Here is a 20,882-nt window from a genome sequence, read left to right on the forward strand (position 1 = left end):
ATGTATGCGGTATGTGAGTAAGTGTTTGCAATTAGGTATATTATATATGTATGTGTATAATTATTGCATTCACTAAGCTTTATGCTTACCCCTCTCGTTGTTTACCTTTTTACAGGTATTGTGATTATGAAGCTAGCTAGTTGTAGACTAGATGCTTAGGAGCGCTTGGGCTCGACGGGGTAGCTTTTGGATATTTGGACGCGGATGGGGGATTTGGTAGTCCCCGAGATTATGCTCTTGGTATTGGGTTGGGTTATTGAGTCTTAACCCGTATTTCTTGTGATCGGGTCATTATTACAAATGATTTGTAAAGTGTAATTTGTGTGCCAAGGGTCATGATAGATTGTTAAACGTATCGTTATGATGTTATGTTTCGATTAAAACAGAGTTGAAAATGTATTATATTAATGGGACCTAACTAAATAAAAAAAAATGTACTCTGTTTTTGGTTAAACGGATTTGGGTTGTTACAAGTGGTATCAGAGCATAGTCTAAGGGAATTAGGTGACCTTGGAATAGGTGCCTAGTCTTAGACTTATTGACAGTGGTGCGTTATTTGCGAGACTTGTAGGAGTACGGGTCGGATTGAGATTTGTTAGTGCCTTAGAGTAGGTGACTAACTAGGACTAGTGCTTGTCCAATGTGGGATTATGTGGGGCCCTATTTCATGTGTAAATTAGTGCCTTAGATCGCTAGTGCCTAATGTAAGTAGGCAAACTTGGACGTTGTTTTAGTGATAGTCACCTAGATTGTAGGTTGACTTGTTGTTGTGGTATACTTGTGTATGCTTATTATTATTGTATATTGGTGTATATATATACATGTATCTTTTGGTGCGGTGTCCTAGGGACGAATTTATTGGAGAGATTCGCATGTTTGGCGGTTTGAGTGATCAAGTTCACGGTAAGGACTAGGGTCATTCGGGTACTAGGAGTTATCGCGTGTTATTTTGTGTGAATGTTGCGTCAGTCCGAGTAAAGTACTTTACATAACCATGCGGAAATGGTAAGGCACGCATTTGTAATAGTGATTGATCACCATTATTACGAAAGTGTATCTTGACATCGAGCATGACATGATGGGTACCGAACGGAGGAAACGTGGCATGGTTGGGGTAGATTCGGGATGAATGAGGAATCTTTTATTGGTTCCTAGGATATAGTGGTCTCGAGTGATGTGCTTGTTGTCACGTCGAGTTCTTTACGAGTCGGGAAGTGTTACGCTGGATTCGGTTAGCTAAGGTGAGTGAGCAACTCACGAGTTTGGCGCGTGCTTAGTCACCCTAAGTAGTGGGTGTACTGTTGAGAATGTTATTGGTTTTAGTTACCTATCGTAACTAGGATGACCGATTTACGTGTGCGTGTGTGCGGCGAAGACTTGAATTCCGTAATGGAATGCAATAAGTCTAATGATTGTAGTTTTGAGTTACACTCGGTAGAGTGTGTGGTTAGAGAATCGTGTTGGGATTCTTGTTGTGAGTCGCCTTGGAATTGGCGAATCGTGGAGTCGTTGGGTCGTTAAACTCATGGGAGTGGGACCCGTATGATGGTGATTGCGTTAGTGCGTTATGGATTGTAGGGTAACATTCCTAACGGAATATCCCTTGTAGTAGTGGTGTTATCGAGATGTAGAAGGGTGTAAGACTTGGTGTTCCCGAGCATCTCTTTAGTGTTAGATGAAGGGTTTCGTGAGGCTATATCGTTTGGCCTTGTGGACTATTGCGGGTAGCGTGTGATCGCTAGGAATTTTCGATAAGACGATAAACCGTAAGGTTTGCCGGGTAGGTATGACTGCGGGTCATTATTATTGAGAGATGGGTGACATCGGGTGTATGGAACCTAAAGATCGGGTTTCTAAAAATTCGGTTGATTGTGGTGGGAGTCTGCATGACACGGCGTCAGGTGCCTTCTTATACCTGCTAGTGTAATGTTCAACTCCGATGATGGTGTGATCACTTTGTGCTTAGGGTGCTTGTGAGATACCCTTTGGAAGCATCGAAGATTTTAAATAGTGATCAACGGGTGATAGTAATTCGACGGTTGCAAAAGTCGAAGTTTAGGAGCATTGCAGTAAATACTTCTTATGAAGTGGCAGATGAGCGAATCTTGTTGCTCTTATGTGATGGACGAGTAAGGATGACCGGTGAGCCGGTGATGGGCTTAATGGTTGATTAGGTCGAAGGTTATGATGAAGCGTTGATATTGCGTTCGATGCAATTATTGTGTCGGATTAGTCACTCTTCCCCATGAGAGTGAGCAATTATTGATAATGGTTCGTTGCGTAGAAGGTCGGGTAATCTCGACTGTGATGCACGACTGATTAAGCGGAGTGGCATATGCCTAGTCATAGAGGCGTGTGTGGGACTTTGGTGGAGTTCGCTTTGCGAACGATGAAGAGCTGTAAATTATGATTTGTGGTATGACGGTGCGATGTCGTCGCGTGTACGACGTCTCAAGTGATAGTACATGTCGGCTCTAAGAGCCTAAAGTGAATTTGCGGTGATTTGATGTTTATGACCAACGGTGAGAATGGTCAGGTATGACGTGAAATTACAATTCCGCGGGATGTTATCATCTTGGCGGTGAGAATGGAGAGATAAATCCTAAGTGGGGGAGTTTTTACTGCCGCCCGAGGAATCTCCGGTGGTGTTAGATCAAGTGAAGCGTAAGTCTTCTTGTATAAGGTGGTCGTGCAGTATCAAGTGCGGTATGAGACCAAGTGTGAAGTTTGATATCACGGAAGTGAGAGAATGTAACTGTTATTGCAGGTGCTCTCGTGATATAAATTTGGGTTGGTGTGAAACTCGAATAGTACTGTCGAGTGAGTACGAGTTCGAGATGGTGGTGAATACTGTATTTTCCCTGTCGGGAAACGTGATCGTGAGGATTTTCGGTGGATTATTCCACTTTGTGGATGGTTATGAGGCAGGGAGTGCCAGTTCTCATTGTCTCACGTCGAGACACGCGGTTGTTGTTTATTTACGAGAGTGTGTTCCCTAGTGATGTGACCTGTTGGTTGTATCGAAATGTCGAAGCCATCCTCAATGGACGGTCTATGTAGGAGGATTCACCCGGCGTTGGTGAATATTTTGTGGGTCGTGTGGCGAATTGCGAATTGTTATGTTGATAATTCGCTGCTGACGGGATTCTAGTACACGAATAGTTTCCATGATAGTACTAGGAAGCCATTGTGTATGGATGTGTTGTAGGGTTTAAGGGAGAAATCTTGTGTCGAGTGTTGATATTTCGTCTAAATCGTGGTGTATTATTGTCGTCCTGGATTAATCCAGTGACGAATGGTCATGCGCGGATCGATTGGTGGGAAAGTGGTGCTCCTAAGTGATTATTTTGGGGTTACCGAAATTTATTCGTTGAAGGAATGACCCAGTTGTGGAACCGGAGGAATTTGGTACTCGGTCCAGAGAGTGTTCATGAATGACCGGTTGACTAGTACGTTTATGAACCGATGGAGCACGGAGTTTCAAGGAAGCATGAATCCTTCTCGATTGGGATTAATGCAAGACATGGTTCACGACGTGGTGGATTTAGTAGATCGCTTTGGGTGATATAGTTATGGATATAGCTTATTAGCGTGTGGTGAGATCTTAAAATTCACGGTAGATGTTATGGATGTCGGGCTTGGTTGTGTTTCGTAGGATCGTGAGGCGTGATGACGATGATTATCGGTGAAATGCTCTACTTTTAAGACGATTGTGAAGTGTATGGTACGAGGATACTCGGCGTAGGAGTAAACGGTTGCAGTTGTTTTGACTCGAGGGTTGATTACCCGATATTGTTGTTAAATGTTGAGTCAGTGCACGAAGCGAGAATTCGGGTGCGTGATTACTACATGTGTGACTTCGCGTTGGAAGCGAAAATGTTCGAGGGAGAAGTTCTTATCTTCTAGTGTTGGTGCGGATCACGAGGACGTGATCCAATTTAAGTGGGGGAGAGTTGTAACACCCGTTTTCAGTTACGTGTTATTTCGAACGACATTCGAAATACGAGGCATGTAAGCGTATATTTGGATCCCAAATATAGTTGGATTTGATGTTCTAAAACCTTACCATTGGATAGGAAATCTCATTACGTTTCCAACGATATTTGATTCATCGAAAACGGAGTTACGGTCAAAAAGTTATGGCCAAAACAAGTTTGCTGAAGTTCGGATGAAACAGGCAAATACCGCGGCGCGACCAGAATGGCCACGGCGCGACAAAAGCCTATTTTGAGGGTCAGAAAGCTTAAAAAAAGTGATCTAAAACCACCCTTTGGGCCACGGCGCGACAAACCTGCTCCGCGGCGCGACAATAGGCACGTTCTGGTACTTTTCAGCCTTTTAATGAGTTAAATGAGGGGCAAAGTTGGTATTTCACATATGGACGGGTCTTTGGCCATAAAACTGATCCTAATCTTATCTAAACCTCATTTCCTTCTCATTTCTTCCCTCCCACTCACACCCCAAACCCTAGAGAGAGAGTAAAGGGTTTAGAGAGAGAAAGCTCGAATCGGGGATGAAGAAGAGTGATTCGGGTCGGGTCTCAAGAGTTAAAGTTGTTCTCCTCGTTCACGGCTACGTTGTGATAGTGATGGTAAGTTCTAACTCCGAAATTCATCTTTATGATTTGGTATTCGAGTTAGGGTTTTTAGCTTTTTAGTTGTAAAACCCATTTAGATGATGAAGTGGGTTTATGGAAACTAGTTATTTTTGATACATGGCGGGTTTTGGGTTGATTGACGTTTTGACCATGATTAGGCTTTGGTTTTGGGTGTAATCACTTAGTTTAGTGATTTTGGAAGCGTTGGAACCCTTTTGGGTGTATTCGAGTTGACTAATTTTGAAATGGGTCAAAATTAGGGTTTATGTGTCAAAGTGGGTTTCGAGTGATGAAATTATGAGTTTGGGTCTTGCGTATGTTGGTTAAACGTTAGAACATCTGTGTTGACTCGGTTTTTGGGTGTAAACCCTAATTTAGGTCAAAACGGGTCAAATGGGCATTTCGGGACAAGTAAGCTCGATTCGTTGTAAATTAAGTTTTAAATCAAGTTTTGGTAAATCAAGTAGGTAAATACTTGATTTAAGTGTTAGTGGTTGTCTTGGAAATATAATCACTAGTCGTTAGTAATTTTGGGGCGTTTTATGACTTTGGTCAAAATGAGCAATTTGAATTGGGTCAAAATTGAGGATGACACTAATTTGGATTAATTGGATGTTAAACGCTTTTGTTGAGTGTTAAATGATGCTTTTCATGTAATTACTCGCGAGAAGTGATTTTAGGTTAAAATTTGGTGTTTTAGTAATAAAGTCAAACTTGGTCAACCATGGAATGGGTTTTGTGTAAAATACGAGCTAGTATGCGTTTAAAGGTTAAAGTTGACATAATTGGGTATTTCGAGAACGCGGGAACTAGTCTCGCTAGTTTTGGACCTTCGGGTAGCGTTAAAAGTGCAAAAGGGTATATTTTGCACTTGTTGTTCATTTGGGCGGGTCGAGAGTCCAAATGGGGTTGTATGTTGATTATGTGTATACCTATATGCGTATTATAGGTAAAATCTTGCTCGGTTGCGTGTGGTGAAGATTTCGTGCATGGTTTGTAATGCTCGAGTTCACGAGGTGAGTGGAATAATTATATGCGTAGGTATATAATATATTTATTTGTGGTAGCGTGAGATGTGAAGTGTCGAGGTGTTAAGTGAAATGTCCCGTTCTTATTGATTAAAAACGTTCCATATTAATTGATTTCGTTGCGAGGTTTTGACCTCTATATAAGACGTTTTTCAAAGACTGCATTCATTTTAAAACAAACCATAACCTTTATTTCATCAATAAAGGTTTAAAAAGCTTTACGTAGATTATCAAATAATGATAATCTAAAATATCCTGTTTACACACGACCATTACATAATGGTTTACAATACAAATATGTTACAACAAAATAAGTTTCTTGAATGCAGTTTTTACACAATATCATACAAGCATGGACTCCAAATCTCGTCCTTATTTAAGTATGCGACAGCGGAAGCTCTTAATAATCACCTGAGAATAAACATGCTTAAAACGTCAACAAAAATGTTGGTGAGTTATAGGTTTAACCTATATATATCAAATCATAATAATAGACCACAAGATTTCATATTTCAATACACATCCCATACATAGAGATAAAAATCATTCATATGGTGAACACCTGGTAACCGACATTAACAAGATGCATATATAAGAATATCCCCATCATTCCGGGACACCCTTCGGATATGATATAAATTTCGAAGTACTAAAGCATCCGGTACTTTGGATGGGGCTTGTTGGGCCCAATAGATCTATCTTTAGGATTCGCGTCAATTAGGGTGTCTGTTCCCTAATTCTTAGATTACCAGACTTAATAAAAAGGGGCATATTCGATTTCGATAATTCAACCATAGAATGTAGTTTCACGTACTTGTGTCTATTTTGTAAATCATTTATAAAACCTGCATGTATTCTCATCCCAAAAATATTAGATTTTAAAAGTGGGACTATAACTCACTTTCACAGATTTTTACTTCGTCGGGAAGTAAGACTTGGCCACTGGTTGATTCACGAACCTATAACAATATATACATATATATCAAAGTATGTTCAAAATATATTTACAACACTTTTAATATATTTTGATGTTTTAAGTTTATTAAGTCAGCTGTCCTCGTTAGTAACCTACAACTAGTTGTCCACAGTTAGATGTACAGAACTAAATCGATAAATATTATCTTGAATCAATCCACGACCCAGTGTATACGTATCTCAGTATTGATCACAACTCAAACTATATATATTTTGGAATCAACCTCAACCCTGTATAGCTAACTCCAACATTCACATATAGAGTGTCTATGGTTGTTCCGAAATATATATAGATGTGTCGACATGATAGGTCGAAACATTGTATACGTGTCTATGGTATCTCAAGATTACATAATATACAATACAAGTTGATTAAGTTATGGTTGGAATAGATTTGTTACCAATTTTAACGTAGCTAAAATGAGAAAAATTATCCAATCTTGTTTTACCCATAACTTCTTCATTTTAAATCCGTTTTGAGTGAATCAAATTGCTATGGTTTCATATTGAACTCTATTTTATGAATCTAAATAGAAAAAGTATAGGTTTATAGTCGGAAAAATAAGTTACAAATCGTTTTTGTAAAGGTAGTCATTTCAGTCGAAAGAACGACGTCTAGATGACCATTTTAGAAAACATACTTCCACTTTGAGTTTAACCATAATTTTTGGATATAGTTTCATGTTCATAATAAAAATCATTTTCTCAGAATAACAACTTTTAAATCAAAGTTTATCATAGTTTTTAATTAACTAACCCAAAACAGCCCGCGGTGTTACTACGACGGCGTAAATCCTGTTTTACGGTGTTTTTCGTGTTTCCAGGTTTTAAATCATTAAGTTAGCATATCATATAGATATAGAACATGTGTTTAGTTGATTTTAAAAGTCAAGTTAGAAGGATTAACTTTTGTTTGCGAACAAGTTTAGAATTAACTAAACTATGTTCTAGTGATTACAAGTTTAAACCTTCGAATAAGATAGCTTTATATGTATGAATCGAATGATGTTATGAACATCATTACTACCTTAATTTCCTTGGATAAACCTACTGGAAAAGAGAAAAATGGATCTAGCTTCAATGGATCCTTGGATGGCTCAAAGTTCTTGAAGCAAAATCATGACACGAAAACAAGTTCAAGTAAGATCATCACTTGAAATAAGATTGTTATAGTTATAGAAATTGAACCAAAGTTTGAATATGATTATTACCTTGTATTAGAATGATAACCTACTGTAAGAAACAAAGATTTCTTGAGGTTGGATGATCACCTTACAAGATTGGAAGTGAGCTAGCAAACTTGAAAGTATTCTTGATTTTATGAAACTAGAACTTTTGGAATTTATGAAGAACACTTAGAACTTGAAGATAGAACTTGAGAGAGTTCAATTAGATGAAGAAAATTGAAGAATGAAAGTGTTTGTAGGTGTTTTTGGTCGTTGGTGTATGGATTAGATATAAAGGATATGTAATTTTGTTTTCATGTAAATAAGTCATGAATGATTACTCATATTTTTGTAATCTTATGAGATATTTCATGCTAGTTGCCAAATGATGGTTCCCACATGTGTTAGGTGACTCACATGGGCTGCTAAGAGCTGATCATTGGAGTGTATATACCAATAGTACATACATCTAAAAGCTGTGTATTGTACGAGTACGAATACGGGTGCATACGAGTAGAATTGTTGATGAAACTGAACGAGGATGTAATTGTAAGCATTTTTGTTAAGTAGAAGTATTTTGATAAGTGTATTGAAGTCTTTCAAAAGTGTATAAATACATATTAAAACACTACATGTATATACATTTTAACTGAGTCGTTAATTCATCGTTAGTCGTTACATGTAAGTGTTGTTTTGAAACCTTTAGGTTAACGATCTTGTTAAATGTTGTTAACCCAATGTTTATAATATCAAATGTTATTTTAAATTATTATATTATCATGATATTGTCATGTATGAATATCTCTTAATATGATATATATACATTAAATGTCGTTACAACGATAATCGTTACATATATATCTCGTTTCAAAATCATTAAGTTAGTAGTCTTGTTTTTACATATGTAGTTCATTGTTAATATAATTAATGATATGTTTACTTATCATAATATCATGTTAACTATATATATAACCATATATATGTCATCATATAGTTTTTACAAGTTTTAACGTTCGTGAATCACCGGTCAACTTGGGTGGTCAATTGTCTATATGAAACCTATTTCAATTAATCAAGTCTTAACAAGTTTGATTGCTTAACATGTTGGAAACATTTAATCATGTAAATATCAATCTCAATTAATATATATAAACATGGAAAAGTTCGGGTCACTACAGTACCTACCCGTTAAATAAATTTCGTCCCGAAATTTTAAGCTGTTGAAGGTGTTGACAAATCTTCTGGAAATAGATGCGGGTATTTCTTCTTCATCTGATCTTCACGCTCCCAGGTGAACTCGGGTCCTCTACGAGCATTCCATCGAACCTTAACAATTGGTATCTTGTTTTGCTTAAGTCTTTTAACCTCACGATCCATTATTTCGACGGGTTCTTCGATGAATTGAAGTTTTTCGTTGATTTGGATTTCATCTAACGGAATAGTGAGATCTTCTTTAGCAAAATATTTCTTTAAATTCGAGACGTGGAAAGTGTTATGTACAGCCGCGAGTTGTTGAGGTAACTCTAGTCGGTAAGCTACTGGTCCGACACGATCAATAATCTTGAATGGTCCAATATACCTTGGATTTAATTTCCCTCGTTTACCAAATCGAACAACGCCTTTCCAAGGTGAAACTTTAAGCATGACCATCTCTCCAATTTCAAATTCTATATCTTTTCTTTTAATGTCAGCGTAGCTCTTTTGTCGACTTTGGGCGGTTTTCAACCGTTGTTGAATTTGGATGATCTTCTCGGTAGTTTCTTGTATAATCTCCGGACCCGTAATCTGTCTATCCCCCACCTCACTCCAACAAATCGGAGACCTGCACTTTCTACCATAAAGTGCTTCAAACGGCGCCATCTCAATGCTTGAATGGTAGCTGTTGTTGTAGGAAAATTCTGCTAACGGTAGATGTCGATCCCAACTGTTTCCGAAATCAATAACACATGCTCGTAGCATGTCTTCAAGTGTTTGTATCGTCCTTTCGCTCTGCCCATCAGTTTGTGGATGATAGGCAGTACTCATGTCTAGACGAGTTCCTAATGCTTGCTGTAATGTCTGCCAGAATCTTGAAATAAATCTGCCATCCCTATCAGAGATAATAGAGATTGGTATTCCATGTCTGGAGACGACTTCCTTCAAATACAGTCGTGCTAACTTCTCCATCTTGTCATCTTCTCTTATTGGTAGGAAGTGTGCTGATTTGGTGAGACGATCAACTATTACCCAAATAGTATCAAAACCACTTGCAGTCCTTGGCAATTTAGTGATGAAATCCATGGTAATGTTTTCCCATTTCCATTCCGGGATTTCGGGTTGCTGAAGTAGACCTGATGGTTTCTGATGCTCAGCTTTGACTTTAGAACACGTCAAACATTCTCCTACGTATTTAGCAACATTGGCTTTCATACCCGGCCACCAAAAATGTTTCTTGAGATCCTTGTACATCTTTCCCGTTCCAGGATGTATTGAGTATCTGGTTTTATGAGCTTCTCTAAGTACCATTTCTCTCATATCTCCAAATTTTGGTACCCAAATCCTTTCAGCCCTATACCGGGTTCCGTCTTCCCGAATATTAAGATGCTTCTCCGATCCTTTGGGTATTTCATCCTTTAAATTTCCCTCTTTTAAAACTCCTTGTTGCGCCTCCTTTATTTGAGTAGTAAGGTTATTATGAATCATTATATTCATAGATTTTACTCGAATGGGTTCTCTGTCCTTCCTGCTCAAGGCATCGGCTACCACATTTGCCTTCCCCGGGTGGTAACGAATCTCAAAGTCGTAATCATTCAACAATTCAATCCACCTACGCTGCCTCATATTCAGTTGTTTCTGATTAAATATGTGTTGAAGACTTTTGTGGTCAGTATATATAATACTTTTGACCCCATATAAGTAGTGCCTCCAAGTCTTTAATGCAAAAACAACCGCGCCTAATTCCAAATCATGCGTCGTATAATTTTGCTCGTGAATCTTCAATTGTCTAGATGCATAAGCAATCACCTTCGTTCGTTGCATTAATACACAACCGAGACCTTGCTTTGATGCGTCACAATAAATCACAAAATCATCATTCCCTTCAGGCAATGACAATATAGGTGCCGTAGTTAGCTTTTTCTTCAATAACTGAAACGCTTTCTCTTGTTCATCATTCCATTCAAATTTCTTCCCTTTATGCATTAATGCAGTCAAGGGTTTTGCTATTCTGGAAAAGTCTTGGATGAACCTTCTGTAGTAACCAGCTAGTCCTAAAAACTGGCGTACGTGTTTCGGAGTTTTCGGGGTTTCCCAATTTTCAACAGTTTCTATCTTTGCTGGATCCACCTTAATACCTTCTTTGTTCACTATGTGACCGAGGAATTGAACTTCTTCCAACCAAAATGCACACTTTGAAAACTTAGCGTACAATTCTTCCTTCCTCAATACTTCTAACACCTTTCTCAAATGTTCACCGTGTTCTTGGTCATTCTTTGAGTAAATAAGTATGTCATCAATGAAAACAATGACAAACTTGTCAAGGTATGGTCCACACACTCGGTTCATAAGGTCCATGAACACAGCTGGTGCATTAGTTAAACCAAACGGCATGACCATAAACTCGTAATGACCGTAACGTGTTCTGAAAGCAGTCTTTGGAATATCATCTTCTTTCACCCGCATTTGATGATACCCGGAACGTAAGTCAATCTTTGAATAAACAGACGAGCCTTGTAGTTGATCAAATAAGTCATCGATTCTCGGTAGTGGGTAGCGGTTCTTGATGGTAAGTTTGTTCAACTCTCGGTAGTCGATACACAACCTGAATGTACCATCTTTCTTCTTGACAAACAAAACAGGAGCTCCCCACGGTGATGTGCTTGGTCGAATGAAACCACGCTCTAAAAGTTCTTGTAATTGGCTTTGTAGTTCTTTCATCTCGCTGGGTGCGAGTCTGTAAGGAGCACGAGCTATTGGTGCAGCTCCTGGTACAAGATCTATTTGAAATTCAACGGATCGATGTGGGGGTAATCCCGGTAATTCTTTCGGAAATACATCGGGAAATTCTTTTGCAATGGGAACATCATTGATGCTCTTTTCTTCAGTTTGTACTTTCTCGAAGTGTGCTAGAACAGCATAGCAACCTTTTCTTATTAGTTTTTGTGCCTTCAAATTACTAATAAGATGTAGCTTCGTGTTGCCCTTTTCTCCGTACACCATTAAGGGTTTTCCTTTTTCTCGTATAATGCGAATTGCATTTTTGTAACAGACGATCTCTGCTTTCCCTTCTTTCAACCAGTCCATACCGATTATCACATCAAAACTCCCTAACTCTACTGGTATCAAATCAATCTTAAATGTTTCGCTAACCAGTTTAATTTCTCGATTCCGACATATATTATCTGCTGAAATTAATTTACCATTTGCTAATTCGAGTAAAAATTTACTATCCAAAGGCGTCAATGGACAACTTAATTTAGCACAAAAATCTCTACTCATATAGCTTCTATCCGCACCCGAATCAAATAAAACGTAAGCAGATTTATTGTCAATAAGAAACGTACCCGTAACAAGCTCCGGGTCTTCCTGTGCCTCTGCCGCATTAATATTGAAAACTCTTCCACGGCCTTGTCCATTCGTGTTCTCCTGGTTCGGGCAATTTCTAATAATGTGGCCCGGTTTTCCACATTTATAACAAACTACATTGGCATAACTTGCTCCGACACTACTTGCTCCGCCATTACTCGTTCCGACACCATTTGTTCCTTTCGTTCTATTAACCCCTGGTCCGTAGACCTCACACTTCGCCGCGCTATGACCATTTCTTTTACACTTGTTGCAAAATTTGGTGCAGAACCCCGAGTGATACTTTTCACACCTTTGGCATAGCTGCTTCTGATTGTTGTTGCTGTTGCGGTTATTATTGTAGTTGGGATGATTGTTGTAGTTGCTGTTGTTGTTGTTGTTGTTGTTGGGCCGTTTGTTGTAGTTGCGATTGTTGGGATAATTGTTGCGATTATTGTTGTAATTGCTGTTGTTGCTGTATTGGCGATTCTTATCACCGTTTTCCTCCCACTTTCTTTTGACTTGCTTCACATTGGCCTCTTCAGCAGTCTGTTCTTTATTTCTTTCTTCAATCTGGTTCACTAGTTTGTGAGCCATTCTACATGCCTGTTGTATGGAGGCGGGCTCGTGTGAACTTATATCTTCTTGGATTCTTTCCGGTAATCCTTTCACAAACGCGTCGATCTTCTCTTCCTCATCTTCGAACGCTCCCGGACACAATAGGCACAATTCTGTGAATCGTCTTTCGTACGTGGTAATATCAAATCCTTGGGTTCGTAACCCTCTAAGTTCTGTCTTGAGCTTATTGACCTCGGTTCTGGGACGGTACTTCTCGTTCATCAAGTGCTTGAATGCTGACCACGGTAGTGCGTACGCATCGTCTTGTCCCACTTGCTCTAGATAGGTATTCCACCATGTTAACGCAGAACCTGTGAAGGTATGCGTAGCGTACTTCACTTTATCCTCTTCAGTACACTTACTTATGGCAAATACCGATTCGACCTTCTCGGTCCACCGTTTCAATCCGATCGGTCCTTCGGTTCCATCAAATTCCAAAGGTTTGCAGGCATTGAATTCTTTGTAGGTGCATCCTACACGATTTCCTGTACTGCTAGATCCAAGGTTATTGTTGGTATGTAGCGCAGCCTGTACTGCGGCTATGTTTGAAGCTAGAAAAGTACGGAATTCCTCTTCATTCATATTCACGGTGTGTCGAGTAGTCGGTGCCATTTCCTTCAAAATAGTCAAATGGAACAAGTTAATCATACAGAATATTAAGAGTAGTTAATAGTATTTCGTAGCATAATATGAACTCATTTATAAAAGCTTTTTCTTCATATTAGCGTTTTATAAGTTTAAATTCGGGTAGTACCTACCCGTTAAGTTCATACTTAGTAGCTAATATACAATTCAACTACTACAATTCTATATGAAAAACTGATTATAATAATATTTCGCGTTCAAACTTTTATACAATATTTTACAAACTTACAATACCGCTTATTTTACATAAAGCATGAAATATAGCACACAATAACTTTGATACAAGATAGTTTTGAAGATAATTCTAGCTAGTACACAAGTCTTTCAGCAAAGGCAATAAAGACACGTAATTCATACGTCCAGAAACAAGTCATGCATTCTGGTTTTACTAGGATTACTTCCCATCCTTGGTCTTGTGCAACATAACCGTTATGGCCGTTGATAAGACAGCGTGTTGTAACGTCGTCAAAGGGACGAGGGTTACGTAATGTCCAACAGTCCCGTAACAATCTAAAAACCTCATTTCTTACCCCAATTACCGACTCCGTCACTTGTGAAAACGTTTTGTTTAATAGTTGTAGCCCGATGTTCTTGTTCTCACTTTGGTGAGAAGCGAACATTACTAATCCGTAAGCATAACATGCTTCTTTATGTTACATGTTAGCCGCTTTTTCTAAATCACGAAGTCCAATATTCGGATATATTGAGTCAAAATAATTTCTTAACCCGTTGCGTAAAATAGCATTTGGGTTCCCCGCAATATATGCGTCAAAGTAAACACATCGTAACTTATGGGTTTCCCAATGTGATATCCCCCATCTTTCAAACGAAAGTCTCTTATAAACCAAGACATTCTTGGAAAGTTCTTCGAATGTCTTACAAACTGATCTCGCCTTAAATAGTTGTGCCGAGGAATTCTGGCCGACTCTAGACAAGATTTCATCAATCATGTCTCCGGGTAGGTCTCTTAAAATATTGGGTTGTCTATCCATTTTGTGTTTTTAAACTGTAAAATAGACAAGAGTTAGATTCATAAAAAAATACTTATTAATACAAGCAATTTTTACATATATCATAAAGCATAAGAACACTATATTACATATATTACACCACACGAATACAACTATCTTATTCCGACTCGCTCGTTTCTTCTTCTTCGGTTTTGGTTCGTTTTGCCAAGTTTCTAGGGATATATGATGTTCCCCTAATACGAGCCGTCGTTGTCCACATTGGTTTAGAAAAACCTGGTGGTTTAGAGGTTCCCGGGTCATTGTTTAAGAACTTCGGGGGTTGACGATACATATAAAGTTCATCGGGATTGGAATTAGATTTCTCTATTTTTATGCCCTTTCCCTTATTATTTTCTTTTGCCTTTTTAAATTCAGTTGGGGTAATTTCTATAACATCATTGGAATTCTTGTCGGAATCCGATTCATCGGAGAATTGGTAATCCTCCCAATATTTTGCTTCCTTGGCGGAAACACCATTGACCATAATTAACCTTGGTCGGTTGGTTGAGGATTCTCTTTTACTTAACCGTTTTATTATTTCCCCCACCGGTTCCGATTCTTCTTCCGGTTCCGATTCTTCTTCCGGTTCCGATTCTTCTTCCGGTTCCGACTCTTCTTCCGGTTCCTCTTCGGGAACTTGTGAATCAGTCCACGAATCATTCCAATTTACATTTGACTCTTCATTATTATTAGGTGAGTCAATGGGACTTGTTCTAGAGGTAGACATCTATCACATAATATCAAACACGTTAAGAGATTAATATATCACATAATATTCATATGTTAAAAATATATAGTTTCCAACAAAAATGTTAAGCAATCATTTTTAAAGAAAACACGGTCGAAGTCCAGAATCACTAATGCATCCTAACAAACTCGATAAGACACACTAATGCAAATTTTCTGGTTCTCTAAGACCAACGCTCGGATACCAACTGAAATGTCCCGTTCTTATTGATTAAAAACGTTCCATATTAATTGATTTCGTTGCGAGGTTTTGACCTCTATATAAGACGTTTTTCAAAGACTGCATTCATTTTAAAACAAACCATAACCTTTATTTCATCAATAAAGGTTTAAAAAGCTTTACGTAGATTATCAAATAATGATAATCTAAAATATCCTGTTTACACACGACCATTACATAATGGTTTACAATACAAATATGTTACAACAAAATAAGTTTCTTGAATGCAGTTTTTACACAATATCATACAAGCATGGACTCCAAATCTCGTCCTTATTTAAGTATGCGACAGCGGAAGCTCTTAATAATCACCTGAGAATAAACATGCTTAAAACGTCAACAAAAATGTTGGTGAGTTATAGGTTTAACCTATATATATCAAATCATAATAATAGACCACAAGATTTCATATTTCAATACACATCCCATACATAGAGATAAAAATCATTCATATGGTGAACACCTGGTAACCGACATTAACAAGATGCATATATAAGAATATCCCCATCATTCCGGGACACCCTTCGGATATGATATAAATTTCGAAGTACTAAAGCATCCGGTACTTTGGATGGGGCTTGTTGGGCCCAATAGATCTATCTTTAGGATTCGCGTCAATTAGGGTGTCTGTTCCCTAATTCTTAGATTACCAGACTTAATAAAAAGGGGCATATTCGATTTCGATAATTCAACCATAGAATGTAGTTTCACGTACTTGTGTCTATTTTGTAAATCATTTATAAAACCTGCATGTATTCTCATCCCAAAAATATTAGATTTTAAAAGTGGGACTATAACTCACTTTCACAGATTTTTACTTCGTCGGGAAGTAAGACTTGGCCACTGGTTGATTCACGAACCTATAACAATATATACATATATATCAAAGTATGTTCAAAATATATTTACAACACTTTTAATATATTTTGATGTTTTAAGTTTATTAAGTCAGCTGTCCTCGTTAGTAACCTACAACTAGTTGTCCACAGTTAGATGTACAGAACTAAATCGATAAATATTATCTTGAATCAATCCACGACCCAGTGTATACGTATCTCAGTATTGATCACAACTCAAACTATATATATTTTGGAATCAACCTCAACCCTGTATAGCTAACTCCAACATTCACATATAGAGTGTCTATGGTTGTTCCGAAATATATATAGATGTGTCGACATGATAGGTCGAAACATTGTATACGTGTCTATGGTATCTCAAGATTACATAATATACAATACAAGTTGATTAAATTATGGTTGGAATAGATTTGTTACCAATTTTCACGTAGCTAAAATGAGAAAAATTATCCAATCTTGTTTTACCCATAACTTCTTCATTTTAAATCCGTTTTGAGTGAATCAAATTGCTATGGTTTCATATTGAACTCTATTTTATGAATCTAAATAGAAAAAGTATAGGTTTATAGTCGGAAAAATAAGTTACAAGTCGTTTTTGTAAAGGTAGTCATTTCAGTCGAAAGAACGACGTCTAGATGACCATTTTAGAAAACATACTTCCACTTTGAGTTTAACCATAATTTTTGGATATAGTTTCATGTTCATAATAAAAATCATTTTCTCAGAATAACAACTTTTAAATCAAAGTTTATCATAGTTTTTAATTAACTAACCCAAAACAGCCCGCGGTGTTACTACGACGGTGTAAATCCTGTTTTACGGTGTTTTTCGTGTTTCCAGGTTTTAAATCATTAAGTTAGCATATCATATAGATATAGAACATGTGTTTAGTTGATTTTAAAAGTCAAGTTAGAAAGATTAACTTTTGTTTGCGAACAAGTTTAGAATTAACTAAACTATGTTCTAGTGATTACAAGTTTAAACCTTCGAATAAGATAGCTTTATATGTATGAATCGAATGATGTTATGAACATCATTACTACCTTAATTTCCTTGGATAAACCTACTGGAAAAGAGAAAAATGGATCTAGCTTCAATGGATCCTTGGATGGCTCAAAGTTCTTGAAGCAAAATCATGACACGAAAACAAGTTCAAGTAAGATCATCACTTGAAATAAGATTGTTATAGTTATAGAAATTGAACCAAAGTTTGAATATGATTATTACCTTGTATTAGAATGATAACCTACTGTAAGAAACAAAGATTTCTTGAGGTTGGATGATCACCTTACAAGATTGGAAGTGAGCTAGCAAACTTGAAAGTATTCTTGATTTTATGAAACTAGAACTTTTGGAATTTATGAAGAACACTTAGAACTTGAAGATAGAACTTGAGAGAGTTCAATTAGATGAAGAAAATTGAAGAATGAAAGTGTTTGTAGGTGTTTTTGGTCGTTGGTGTATGGATTAGATATAAAGGATATGTAATTTTGTTTTCATGTAAATAAGTCATGAATGATTACTCATATTTTTGTAATCTTATGAGATATTTCATGCTAGTTGCCAAATGATGGTTCCCACATGTGTTAGGTGACTCACATGGGCTGCTAAGAGCTGATCATTGGAGTGTATATACCAATAGTACATACATCTAAAAGCTGTGTATTGTACGAGTACGAATACGGGTGCATACGAGTAGAATTGTTGATGAAACTGAACGAGGATGTAATTGTAAGCATTTTTGTTAAGTAGAAGTATTTTGATAAGTGTATTGAAGTCTTTCAAAAGTGTATAAATACATATTAAAACACTACATGTATATACATTTTAACTGAGTCGTTAATTCATCGTTAGTCGTTACATGTAAGTGTTGTTTTGAAACCTTTAGGTTAACGATCTTGTTAAATGTTGTTAACCCAATGTTTATAATATCAAATGATATTTTAAATTATTATATTATCATGATATTGTCATGTATGAATATCTCTTAATATGATATATATACATTAAATGTCGTTACAACGATAATCGTTACATATATATCTCGTTTCAAAATCATTAAGTTAGTAGTCTTGTTTTTACATATGTAGTTCATTGTTAATATAATTAATGATATGTTTACTTATCATAATATCATGTTAACTATATATATAACCATATATATGTCATCATATAGTTTTTACAAGTTTTAACGTTCGTGAATCACCGGTCAACTTGGGTGGTCAATTGTCTATATGAAACCTATTTCAATTAATCAAGTCTTAACAAGTTTGATTGCTTAACATGTTGGAAACATTTAATCATGTAAATATCAATCTCAATTAATATATATAAACATGGAAAAGTTCGGGTCACTACATTAAGACACCACGTTTCACGTGACGAGTGAAGCATCGAGGTGTTAAGATGCCACTCGAGGTGAAGCATCGAGGTGTTAAGATGCCACCTAGGAGTGAAGTGTCGAGGTGTTAAGACGCCACTCCATGTTAAAGGGTGAAGTGTCGAGGTGTTAAGACGCCACCCGAGGGTGAAGTATCGAGGTGTTAAGATGCCACCCGGGGGTTAGTGATACGAGGTGCTAAGTACACTAATGGATGTTATGAACACCAATGGGAAATTCGAGTACCATCCCTTGTACGATTGGTTAACCATGGTTATTGTGTTGTAGTGTAGCATACTATATTGTTCGTGTTATATATATGCTATTGTTGTGCTAGCTTGTTGTATTGGAGGTTTATAGCTTTGTATTGTGATGATAAGCTATTTGTGTTGCTAGCATGTATGCGGTATGTGAGTAAGTGTTTGCAATTAGGTATATTATATATGTATGTGTATAATTATTGCATTCACTAAGCTTTATGCTTACCCCTCTCGTTGTTTACCTTTTTACAGGTATTGTGATTATGAAGCTAGCTAGTTGTAGACTAGATGCTTAGGAGCGCTTGGGCTCGACGGGGTAGCTTTTGGATATTTGGACGCGGATGGGGGATTTGGTAGTCCCCGAGATTATGCTCTTGGTATTGGGTTGGGTTATTGAGTCTTAACCCGTATTTCTTGTGATCGGGTCATTATTACAAATGATTTGTAAAGTGTAATTTGTGTGCCAAGGGTCATGATAGATTGTTAAACGTATCGTTATGATGTTATGTTTCGATTAAAACAGAGTTGAAAATGTATTATATTAATGGGACCTAACTAAATAAAAAAAAAATGTACTCTGTTTTTGGTTAAACGGATTTGGGTTGTTACAGTTTACTTATTTTGGACTACAACTTGGGCTTCTTTAATTACTACTGGACTGCAACATTGGACTTGATTTAGGGTTTTCAAGATTACCCTAACAATCACCCCTCTAATCTTGAAAACACGACTTTCTTTCTTTCTCCTTTGCACCTACATGCTTTTCTGCAATACGTTTCCTGCTGAAACTATCTACAATTTCCTGCTGCAATATTCTTCCTACACTGCTGCGTTTAGTGCTTCTTCCTGCTGCACTTCACTGCTTTTTACTGCTGCCATTTTCTGCTATTTATGGCTTCTTTTATGATCACATGGATCAGTCTGCTACAACGATTTTCTACTGCACACTGTGTGCTTTTCTCCTGCTATTTTTCTGCTGCAAATTTGCTTCTTCTTCCTGCTTCCTGCTGCAACTCTCTGCTTGTTGCTTCTAATCACGTGATTACCTGCTGCTAATTTGTTGAATTCCCTGCTTATAAATTCAACCCTGCTACTGCTTTTTTCTTGATTAAAACTATGATCAACCCTGCTGCATCTTTTCTTCTGCTGATGCTTTCTTGCTATTTTTGATGAATAGCCCTGCCATTATCTTCTTCTTGCTTGCTTCATTTATATAAAAATAATCAGCCCTTGCATTTCTTTCTTTCGGTTTTCTTCTTGATCACCAATAGTGATCACCTTTCTTTCTTTCTTCTTGCTTCTTTTTTTTTTAACTTTTGATCACCACTTGTAACCAACCTTGCTTCATACTTTTGATCACAAATTGTGACTACTTGGTTCTTGCTATTTTTTCAACTTGCTTCTTGCTACTTTATTGTAATTACTATGGTGATCACCTTACTCTTACTCTTGCTCTTGCTACTTGCTATAATCACGGATAGTGGTTAATTTTGCTTGGAACCAGAATCTTAATGCTCTAGATACCAATTGTTGGAACAAACTTGTTCCTACTTGCTTTTATTGCACACCACTCAAATATAAAACAAATATATAAGAGTTAAAGAACACAAAAAAAATACCATGTACTACATTGTTAATATTCTCTGCACTTTATTCATGTTCACTAAAGGCTTATATAGACCCAATATACATACATGAAGATAGAACTAATTAACTACCCATGTTTAACCCATACATATTAAAACTAACAGTACCTAATTACTCCTAACCTATTTACTCCTAAAAACAATGAAAACATGTGAAACAATAATCCCTACAAACGTGGCCATGTTCC

General features: G+C 37.1%; 1 protein-coding gene across 1 annotated transcript in view; it reads left to right on the forward strand.

Moving 5' to 3' along the window:
* The window catches only part of LOC139898475 (nucleoside hydrolase 3-like), a 32,055-nt gene that overhangs the window by 5,165 nt on the left and 6,008 nt on the right, over nt 1-20,882 (forward strand). The window lies entirely within an intron of this gene.

The sequence above is a fragment of the Rutidosis leptorrhynchoides genome, chromosome 3 (genome assembly GCF_046630445.1).
Source record: "Rutidosis leptorrhynchoides isolate AG116_Rl617_1_P2 chromosome 3, CSIRO_AGI_Rlap_v1, whole genome shotgun sequence".
In the NCBI taxonomy this organism is placed as follows: Eukaryota; Viridiplantae; Streptophyta; class Magnoliopsida; order Asterales; family Asteraceae; genus Rutidosis; species Rutidosis leptorrhynchoides.